The following is a 9,885-nucleotide window of genomic DNA, read 5'->3' as shown; positions in this document are numbered from 1 at the left end:
GAGAGACATACAATTTCAGGGCCATTTCACGAGTGTGTGTTGCCTTGGGTTAGACTCAACAAGCGTCTTCAGAGCAGGAATGTCAATTCCAACATGTGGGTCTCTTCCATCACAGTTTTTAAGGCTAAAGTCACCTGAATGAAATTTGCTGAACCGTCGTTGACACTTACGAACGTTAAAAACATTTCAATAAACTTCTTTGATATTCTTTGTGGCTACAGAGGCGTTGTTTCCCTTCTTGTATTCAAACAGCATTACATGCCGAATGTATATCTCGTCGTGTGCCCTCACTATAAGGGTTTAGAGTATACTAAACTTTACACATTATATAGGCTACACTAACGTGACGTTTAGGCGGTTCGTTTAACTATTATACGTGAATGAAAGTGTTCCAAAACGCGACATTAATTTCTTGATGACCTAATATATGTAATTAGAAATTATAAACTGATATTTATTTCATAGTAAATTATGTCTTGTAACCAAATTCTACAATATTCAAAAACATCTTCATTCCATGCCAGTTTCTTGCTCTAGTTTTTCTGTTTGTCCTTTTTACCTTTTTCATTTCATTTTTTCTTACTAGTTTAGAATAGTTGCTAAAAATACATTTGTTTTACGAATTTTAGTCAGTTTGCTTTACTACATGTTTTATATTGTTGCTGTTTTAACAATGCAAACCTACACAGTGGACTATCAGGACTCTCTTTACTGCAGGGAATCGAACGTCAGATTATAGCAAACCCACAGGGAGACGGCTTATTTTATAAGTTTGTTTTATTTCGATTATATTTCTCGATTTTCGAGAGTAAGAATCAACAATATATGTATGTACGTAAACAATTAAATGTAGTTTTGTATTGTTACGTAATCTGAATTTTCTAGAAAGCCTCCACACGCCTATAAATATAACCAATGCGACGCGCCAAAAAGAGTATCTATTATTAGTTTGTTATAGTCAGTGTGCAATAAACTTTGGAAGCTATAACTGTGATTATTATAACGCTAATCCATTGGAAAACTTCAGATATTTGACCAGGAGCATCTACAAAGTTCGAACATTACAAATCATTTAACTTCAGTGGATTCATATTGGACATTAGTATTTTTACGAAAACATTATATAAATTAATCGTGGCAAACTCAGCGTGTGCGGCGGGTAAATAGCGAAGGACAAAGCTAGCTAGCTCCCTGTTAAGTAAATTATACCTACGTGAACTTGTAATCAACTCGCTCATAGTGAACCAAAGATAAGATATCGAAGAAGTTCCAGATTAGAATGAAGACTTTATATTGCTTGTAAGTTTGTGAAACTTTTGTCAATAAATCATTGTTTGTAATAACTATTTCTAATAACTGTTATTGCAAATTGTATTGTTGTGTGTATATTAAAACATATTTGTGTTAAAAAAAAAGAAAACAGTGTGTATCAATCTTGTTGGCAAATATCATAAACTGACAATATATCGGCTTTTACTTAACTGCTAAATCCAAAGTAAAATTTAACTACTAAATTTAAATTTATCAGTTAACTCAGTTTCAGACCATTTGAAATTGTAATATGTCCCAATGTTGACAAGGAATTACAATGACGGAGGTGAATTCAAATTCACCCCAAGGGTGCTCAATCAGATTGAGAACCAGTATACTTTATTTCCTCCTAAATAATATCATACAGTACAATGAGGTGGATTGTTGTTTTACCCTTTGGATCAACCTTTCTTCAATGTTAAAATGCAATAATAATGTTTGTGACAAACACAAATACTGTAATTATTCTTTTTCTGTAATTTTTTTGCCCACCACTTTACTAGTCAAACATCTTAGTTATTCACAAGAAATTACTTTGGTTACCAGCATTATAAGTTCACCAAATTATAGTCAGACTTCCCAAATTTCGTACTTAATTTACAGCTCTTTCTTGATAATTTGTTTTGAATGAAAACAAGGTAAATTATTTATAAGCATAATTTGTGTCTGACGTAATGCGTTTCTTACAGAGGTTAAATTAGACTTATTTCTAAATTTTTATTGTTAGTTAAATTAAATATTTAGAAGTTTGACTTTCTGACCTTTCCGTGTCTTGCGGAGATACTTAAAGCTTCTCTGGGGCGTCCGTTTGATTTTTAATGCATGAAGAGTGCTATTTTAATATAATTTGTGGAGTATAAACAGAATTTTCATTCTATTACAAACAAATACTTGGTGCGTCTGGTTATGGTATAAAACTGCCAACTTATTTTATGTCTTAAAAGATGGTTTATATGCCTTAGACCAATGAATATTCTCACCACATCACTTCACTGTTTTGACCGGTGTAGGAATATATTTATGCATTATTACTTGAACCTTGCTACAACATAATTCCTTAACCTCTTTCGAAAGAACACGAGAAAAAAAGCAGGAGCTTAGGCAGAAAATGAACAACCATACGCAAGACGGGAAATCTGGTGGTGTCACTCCCACGATGGTTTGGGGGCATAAAATGGGGTACCAGAGAACATTGTTCTCCAGACGCTTCACGCTTATAGAAACATTTATTTCCTAAGTTATGAGAGCTAATTCCAAAACTCCTGTTTGTTTGTTTTTGGCACCTTAATTAGAATTAGAGAATTTTCCTGGAATGACAATCATGTGTACGTGGCCTTGGAAAGTTGAGCTTTCGAAACGGTATAGATAGCAATGTGATTGGGTAAACCAAACAACAGATAATGTGTTATTTACATTGTTATTAATGACATGTGTTTGGTTATCTTTATGTGTGTAATAGATCATTGATCATTGGTGTCTTGTTGTATACGACTAAACCACTTTTACATAAAGTTGCACTCAGAAAAGAAAGGTGATAACACCTTCTATGAACCATTATATCCCGTCAATATTTTTATGTTAATATTAAATGAAATACAAGATTCTGAATTTCGAAACCAACATAGGTTCTAGGAAAGTCAATTGTTTTATAAAGCTAAAGTTTCTAAACAGCTTACGTTAGGCCTGAACATGTAGGTTAACTGCTACCTTTAAGTGCTCTTATTCTCAATAATTAATATGTAAACTTTGGGAGTCTAATGCCCTAAATTTGGTCGCAGTATATTAGACCTAGTTCTGTTTTTGTTTTTTTACTTCTAGAGGAAATTTGCTTCTAAAACAAAAACTTGTTTTTAAATTGTTCTAAAGAGCTGAAATTCAGAATTGGTATAAACCTTACACTTCTATTTGTATCAATTAAAATTACTCCTAATAAACCACGGTAAACCTTAAAGTTATAATATTTGTTTGGTAAAACATTCCTGAAAGACGAAATTTTGTGCGTGCATATGTACATAGCCCTAGTAGTGACATCGAAAAAATTTTTGTTCTACGGTGTAACCTTTAAAATACATATTTTCTAAATCTAAATTCTCATCTTCACCAACAAAAGGCTATCAGGTGTAATACAGTGCATTGTACCAATTCCAAAAGCTAAAAGACATGCGTGTAGAGATATTGAGTTTTTGTTTAGAAAATGAGATGCACCTACTTAGGACAGACAACCCCCCCCCCCCAGGAAAAATTAAAAGCATGATAAATTTCTGTACAAAAGATAATAAGTATGAAAGTTAATGTACTACTACGCCTAGCAATAAACGGTTTCAATAGAAAAGTTCGTTACGTTAAAGGGCTATAAAACCAAAACACGTAATGAAAATTTACATGATCATTTCATGTCGCTTAAATTATTTGAGACAAACTAAGAGTGGATTTATATGTTTGTTGGAGTTCGCGCAAAGCTACTCTAGGGATACCTGCGCTGGCAGTCCCAAATTTAGAACTGATAGCCTAGGGGGAAGGCAGTTAATCTACACCACCCAACACCAAGTTCTGAACTACTGTATATTAACGAAAAGTGGGATTGATCATACCATTATAACGCCCGTACGACTGAAAGAACGATTATGTTCGGTGACAGGATTCGAAACTGCGACCTGCAGATTACGTCGAATGTCCCAACCACCAGGCCTAACAGGTTAAAAACGCTCGCATTACTTCAAAGGTGATACAAGCTTCTAGTCTTTACTGTATACAACTTTTACATAAGCAAAAAAAAAATTAGTACATGCTTTCGACCTTAATGAAAAATGTCATAGGTACATGAAGTTTATAAAAATTACCCCAATATAACTGAATAAAGATAACAATATATACTATACTATTCGTAAAAGGGTGAACTGCATAGTTGTTCTAGATATGATGTACGAACAAGACTGTGAATCTTCAATTCAAACATCATCTCTACCTTGATATATGAGCCTGAAAGTTCGAAAACCTCAAATGAAATAGAATGTAAACTAAGGTGTCTTGAAACTAGGAGCCTCCAGAAATTTCACTCGATTGGATGAAAAGTTTCCGTTACCGGTAGATATACGAGAATGATCTAATGAGTATGATGTATCAAAAGTCATACAGAAGAGGTACTTGAGATGTCTTGGCCGTGCGCTTAGAATAGTGCCAAGCCGACTTCCAAAACGGGGTACACCAATTCTGTCGAAAGGAACAAGAATAAGAGGTCGACCTAAGGAGACTCGTAGAAAAACGATCTTCAGGAAGAAATATCATTCGATCTAAACTCCATCAAAGAGTTTACAAAAATTCCTGAGGATCGTCAAAACAATGAAGTGTTTGTCTTGTGAGGTGAACAATGGTCCTGGAGGACTGATTCTGATACAAAAGTAGAACTTACGTAAAACGTCATGTTGAAGAATGGCACAAGCCACTCTACACAACAGCAACATTAAAGCATCCCACATCTGTGAAGGGATTGTATATCTGCCAAGAATTGATTGCTTACATATCATAAGTGGTTCAGTGAATGCTGCTTCCTATGTTACAGTCAAGAATGCTTCCATAAGTAAGAGAATTGTTTCCAATTGGCGAATATATATATTCCAGAGCAATAACTTTTCATGTCAATGGGACACAATTGCATGACTAGTACACAAAAAATCATGTATCGAGGATGGACTGATCGTGAAAGTCACTTAGTTTAAACCCAATAGAAAATTTGTGGATTACAATGGCAAGTTATAACAATCAGTGATAGACTAAAGAGAAGACAGCTAGACAACAGCACTCATCGTTAACTTATGGGTTACTCTAATCGAATAGTGGGATTGACTGACACATCATAACGTCCCCACGACTAAAAGGGCGAGTATGTTTGATGAAGGGATTGAGAGTCGAACGTCCTAACCACCAGGCCATAGCATTTCCTCTACACTAGGAATGGTTCTAGAAGTATAATCACGTCATAGACAAGTCTCTGTCCTTCATACAAATAAAAACAATTCATGCTGTCTTGGATTGTAAAATGACTCCGAAATTTCATTGGTGAATGGAGTTGTATGTGACCACTCTTTCCAAAGAGAAATATTTATTTAATCTAATAGTTAAACACTGTTAAAACCAGAGGATAGATACAAAGTTTCGAAAAAGAGGGTCTTCCAAATTTTCCAGGCTCCAAACATTGGCCAATTGGAATGGAACGAGGAAGCAATGACATGTATATTCTCCAAAGAAACCTAATTCACGGAAATATCGATGCAAAACCATTGTTAAGAATCAGGAAAAGTAGGTAGAACATGAGGAAATAGACTTTATGCACTAGTATGTCGAACTTAATCGTCGTTTTACAAATGTATAAATGATCTTTCTTACTTTAGAATGCTCTCTATTTTGAATTTGACATTATGGATTGTCAAATAAGTCCATACATAAGTTTCAGTTTAAGACAATATATTTAAAGTTCTTCAATCTAAAATATAAATTAGAGAAGTTTTTATAACGTTCTAACGTATTCTTGCTTCTCTGTCTGTTGATAAAACAAGTGAACAGAAAGAGTCCATGTTTAACAATTAACTTTATACCATAATATCAGTTGTTAAAATATTAACGAAGCTACGAGAATGAAGAAGTCCTTTAAAAAAATTATCATGAATATCTATTATAATAATACTCAGTTTTTGTGTGTCCTGAAAATGTGCACACACCTTGCTATCTAAATACGCATGAAAACAAAAGGTGGATGTAAATAAAGTTTAATGGACATTTTGTGCAACAATATATTAAAAACTTATCAAAGTTTTTAAAATGGGTTAACGTTAAATCGTACGTTATAAATTTATTTATTGATAGTATTAAGCACGGTAGAGTTCAGCCCTAACTAAATGGCCCTACATGGACAGGTGGTTAGGGCGCTCGACTTGCAATCTGAGGGTCGCGAGTTCGAATCCCCGTCACACCAAACATGCTTGCCCTTTCAGCCGTGGGGGCGTTATAATGTGACGGTCAATCCCACTATTCGTTGGTAAAAGAGTAGCCCAAGAGTTGGCGGTGGGTGGTGATGACTAGCTGCCTTCCATCTAGTCTTACACTGCTGAATTAAGGACGGCTAGCGCAGATAGCACTCGTGTAGCTTTGCGCGAAATTCAAAACAAACAAACAAACCCTAGCTAAACTAAGACAAAAATGAACACAAGTTACAGTGTTAACTTATAATATCTCTGTATCGAATATAGGATGTACTTAATAAAGGCTTAACTAATGTTAGGTCTAAGTCAAGTGGGCTTATAGATTTCGGTGTCTGCGATTACTATTATTTTGTATTATTCTAGAAATCTTGTATTTAAAGAAATACTGTTTCGATAAAGATTCTAATTTGACTAAGTTGCTTTCTCTAACATAAGGTTTTCTTTAAGTTAGAAAAATTGGCAAATTACAATTTTTACAGACTCGGCCGATTGTAAGAGGTTTCACATGAATACCAAATTTTAATGCTTTCTCAACCGTGGATTCCTCTCAAGCAAGTGATATGGTGTGAAGTAATATTTATTGTATAGACCACCAAATGAGAAAGAATGAAAAAACAAGCTTCATACCTGGGTTCCAATAAGATTATTATAATGCTATATTCTGCATAAAAAATGAGGTTCATTACGTCATTCAAGTCCATATTAAGAGATTAACTAAATCAAAATAATCTTTCTGTAAAGGTGATTTTCTTATGAAGTAAACTGTGAGAGAAACTCTGCCAAACAAGTTTGACGAGTATTTTATGATGTCATGTTTATACTTATACTGAACTACTGTATAATTATTTCGGATTAGAAGTTCACCTGTGGAGGTGAAAATCTCATAATAAATGAAAACAAATTTCAAGAAAACTATGTAAAAAAATTTACAAATTAAGCACTGTTTTTGAAAGCTCTGCTATGGTGAAGTTTTATGATCAGTAATAAATATTACAGCTTCAAATGCGCATTTTTATTTTTGTATTACAAAGAAAAGAACAAATTTGTTTAGCGGTTAATGTGTAAAAATCCTTTTCAAGCCCAGCCGGTTATGAAATATTAATTAGGTTTTGATTCATTAAGTTGAATTGTGAAGTTCTTTCTACCACATCTCCACCAGAAACAGTAATTACTACGACACATCATATGTAAACATATACAATGAAATAAAATATATGTTTTATTGCAACAGGCCATTAATAAACCTGATGTGTTATCCCAAGAAACATTGTTATTTTGAGTAACTATTCGTTTCTGATTTTATGTTTTGAAATCACCAATGTCTGTACCGAACTTTTTTCACGTCTCCACATTTCCATACTTTAACTAGGCTTATTCCAACTAATGCTCTAGCGTTCAACTTAATAATAGTTTTCCCATTTAGAATTGTAACATTTAGGTACATAACCCATAAGATTAATTCTTTAATACACTTCTATATTTGTAAAGTGAAGTACAATAGTATAAACATGAAAGTACTGATTGTGAATGTGCATATTAAAAGATACTGTACGTGCCGACCTTATAAAATTATACATATACTCCCTTGTCCACTGTATTTTGAACTTATTTCCCCGAAAGGGGGCCTAAGGCCGACTGGAGGTGTCACCTGTTTTAACCATTCGCACCACTAAATATTATTGTGTGATTTGTCAGTCAATCAGTAGACATTAAAAGTTGTAATGTCGTGACGTCAGTAAAACATGCGCATGCCATGAATCACGAGAAGAATTAGACATTGTGTAGGCTACAGCACAGCATTACATATGAACTTCAAAAGCAAAAAATAAAAAATAATTGTTACTCTTAACTTTGGTTTTATTTACTCTTGGTCCTCCGCTGTGATAGCAGTAAGTCTCCGGATTTACAACGCTAAAATCAGGGGTTCGATTACTCTCGGTGGACACAGCAGATAGCCCGATGTGGCTTTGCTATGAGAAAAATACATTTGTTTACTCTTGAAAGAGAACACTTTCGGGGACCCTGCGCAAGTACATCTAATAGTTGTATATATTTATTGGCATTATTATAAAACATATATAGGTACTGTATGTCCAGAGAGAGAGAGAAAAGCTAGAAAAGAGAAACTTCATCTGAGGAAACATCAGATTTGTGCACCAGTTTGCTACAAACTTTCCTTCTGCTACACCAAACTGATATGCACTTTTTTTCTTTCTTTTACACTAGACTGCTACAAAATTTCCTTCTGCTACACCAAACTGATATGCACTTTTTTCTTTCTTTTACACTAGACTGCTACAAAATTTCCTTCTGCTACACCAAACTGATATGCACTTTTTTCTTTCTTCTACACTAGACTGCTACAAAATTTCCTTCTGCTACACCAAACTGATATGCACTTTTTTTCTTTCTTCTACACTAGACTGCTACAAAATTTCCTTCTGCTTCATCAGTTTGGTGCACACTTTTTCTTCTACACCAGAGTGGTATAAAATTTCCTTCTGGTACTCCAGACTGTTACACAAAATTGTTTTTCCTTCTACACCAGAGTGGTATAAAATTTCCTTCTGGTACTCCAGATTGTTACACAAAATTGTTTTTTCTTCTACACCAGAGTGGCATAAAATTTTCTTCTGGTACTCCAGACTGTTACACAAAATTGTTTTTCCTTCTACACCAGAGTGGTATAAAATTTCCTTCTGGTACTCCAGATTGTTACACAAAATTGTTTTTCCTTCTACACCAGAGTGGTATAAAATTTCCTTCTGGTACTCCAGATTGTTACACAAAATTGTTTTTTCTTCTACACCAGAGTGGTATAAAATTTTCTTCTGCTACACCAGATTGTTACACGTTTTTATTCTACACCAGATTGGCACAAACTTTCCTTCTGTTACTTCAGCTTTGTGCACACTTCCCTTCTGCTACACACCAGATTGGCACAAAAGTTTCTTCTGCTACACTGGATTGTTACAAACTTTCCTTTTGCTACAGCAAGTTAGTACACACTTTCCTCTAGTTGCGGTTGTGTCTCTTGGATTTCATAAATCAGTGAAAAACGTATCACCTGTGAAGTTGTATTTACGTATACATAAAATTAGCAACCCATAAAAGAGGTTTATAGTAAAAACTCATGTGTCACTATCCCACATTTTCCAAGCTTTTTCCTTATGTTTGTCAATCGAGACTTAGCTGTAAGATAAGGTACGTCACGAGAAACTATTTCTCTGGGGTAATTTGACAGGCCATTGCTTGATAAGTCACGCCAACTTAAATTTATTTTTTCTCAAATAAATGCAGTCAGTAAACAGGTCTACCTGAACAAGGCCTTAGAATGTCTCGTTGACCAGGTACGTGATGTGTCACGAGTAGTGGCTCCATGTTGTGTGGCACGCATTTTATGAGTGAAATGTTTCTTAATTGTTGCAGGAAATATCTAAATGTAAAGAAGAAATAAACGTGACGATTAATAAACCTTGACACATTAATTAGCGAATAGGAAGTAAAAATATTTACGAATAATCCAATAAATCTCACTCATTAATGTACTCGTTGAGTTTGTGATCATGTTCAATGTTTACTTATTTCAAATGTATAG

Source organism: Limulus polyphemus, unplaced genomic scaffold (genome assembly GCF_000517525.1).
Source record: "Limulus polyphemus unplaced genomic scaffold, Limulus_polyphemus-2.1.2 Scaffold509, whole genome shotgun sequence".
In the NCBI taxonomy this organism is placed as follows: Eukaryota; Metazoa; Arthropoda; class Merostomata; order Xiphosura; family Limulidae; genus Limulus; species Limulus polyphemus.
Note: the sequence above shows the minus strand (reverse complement) of the source record.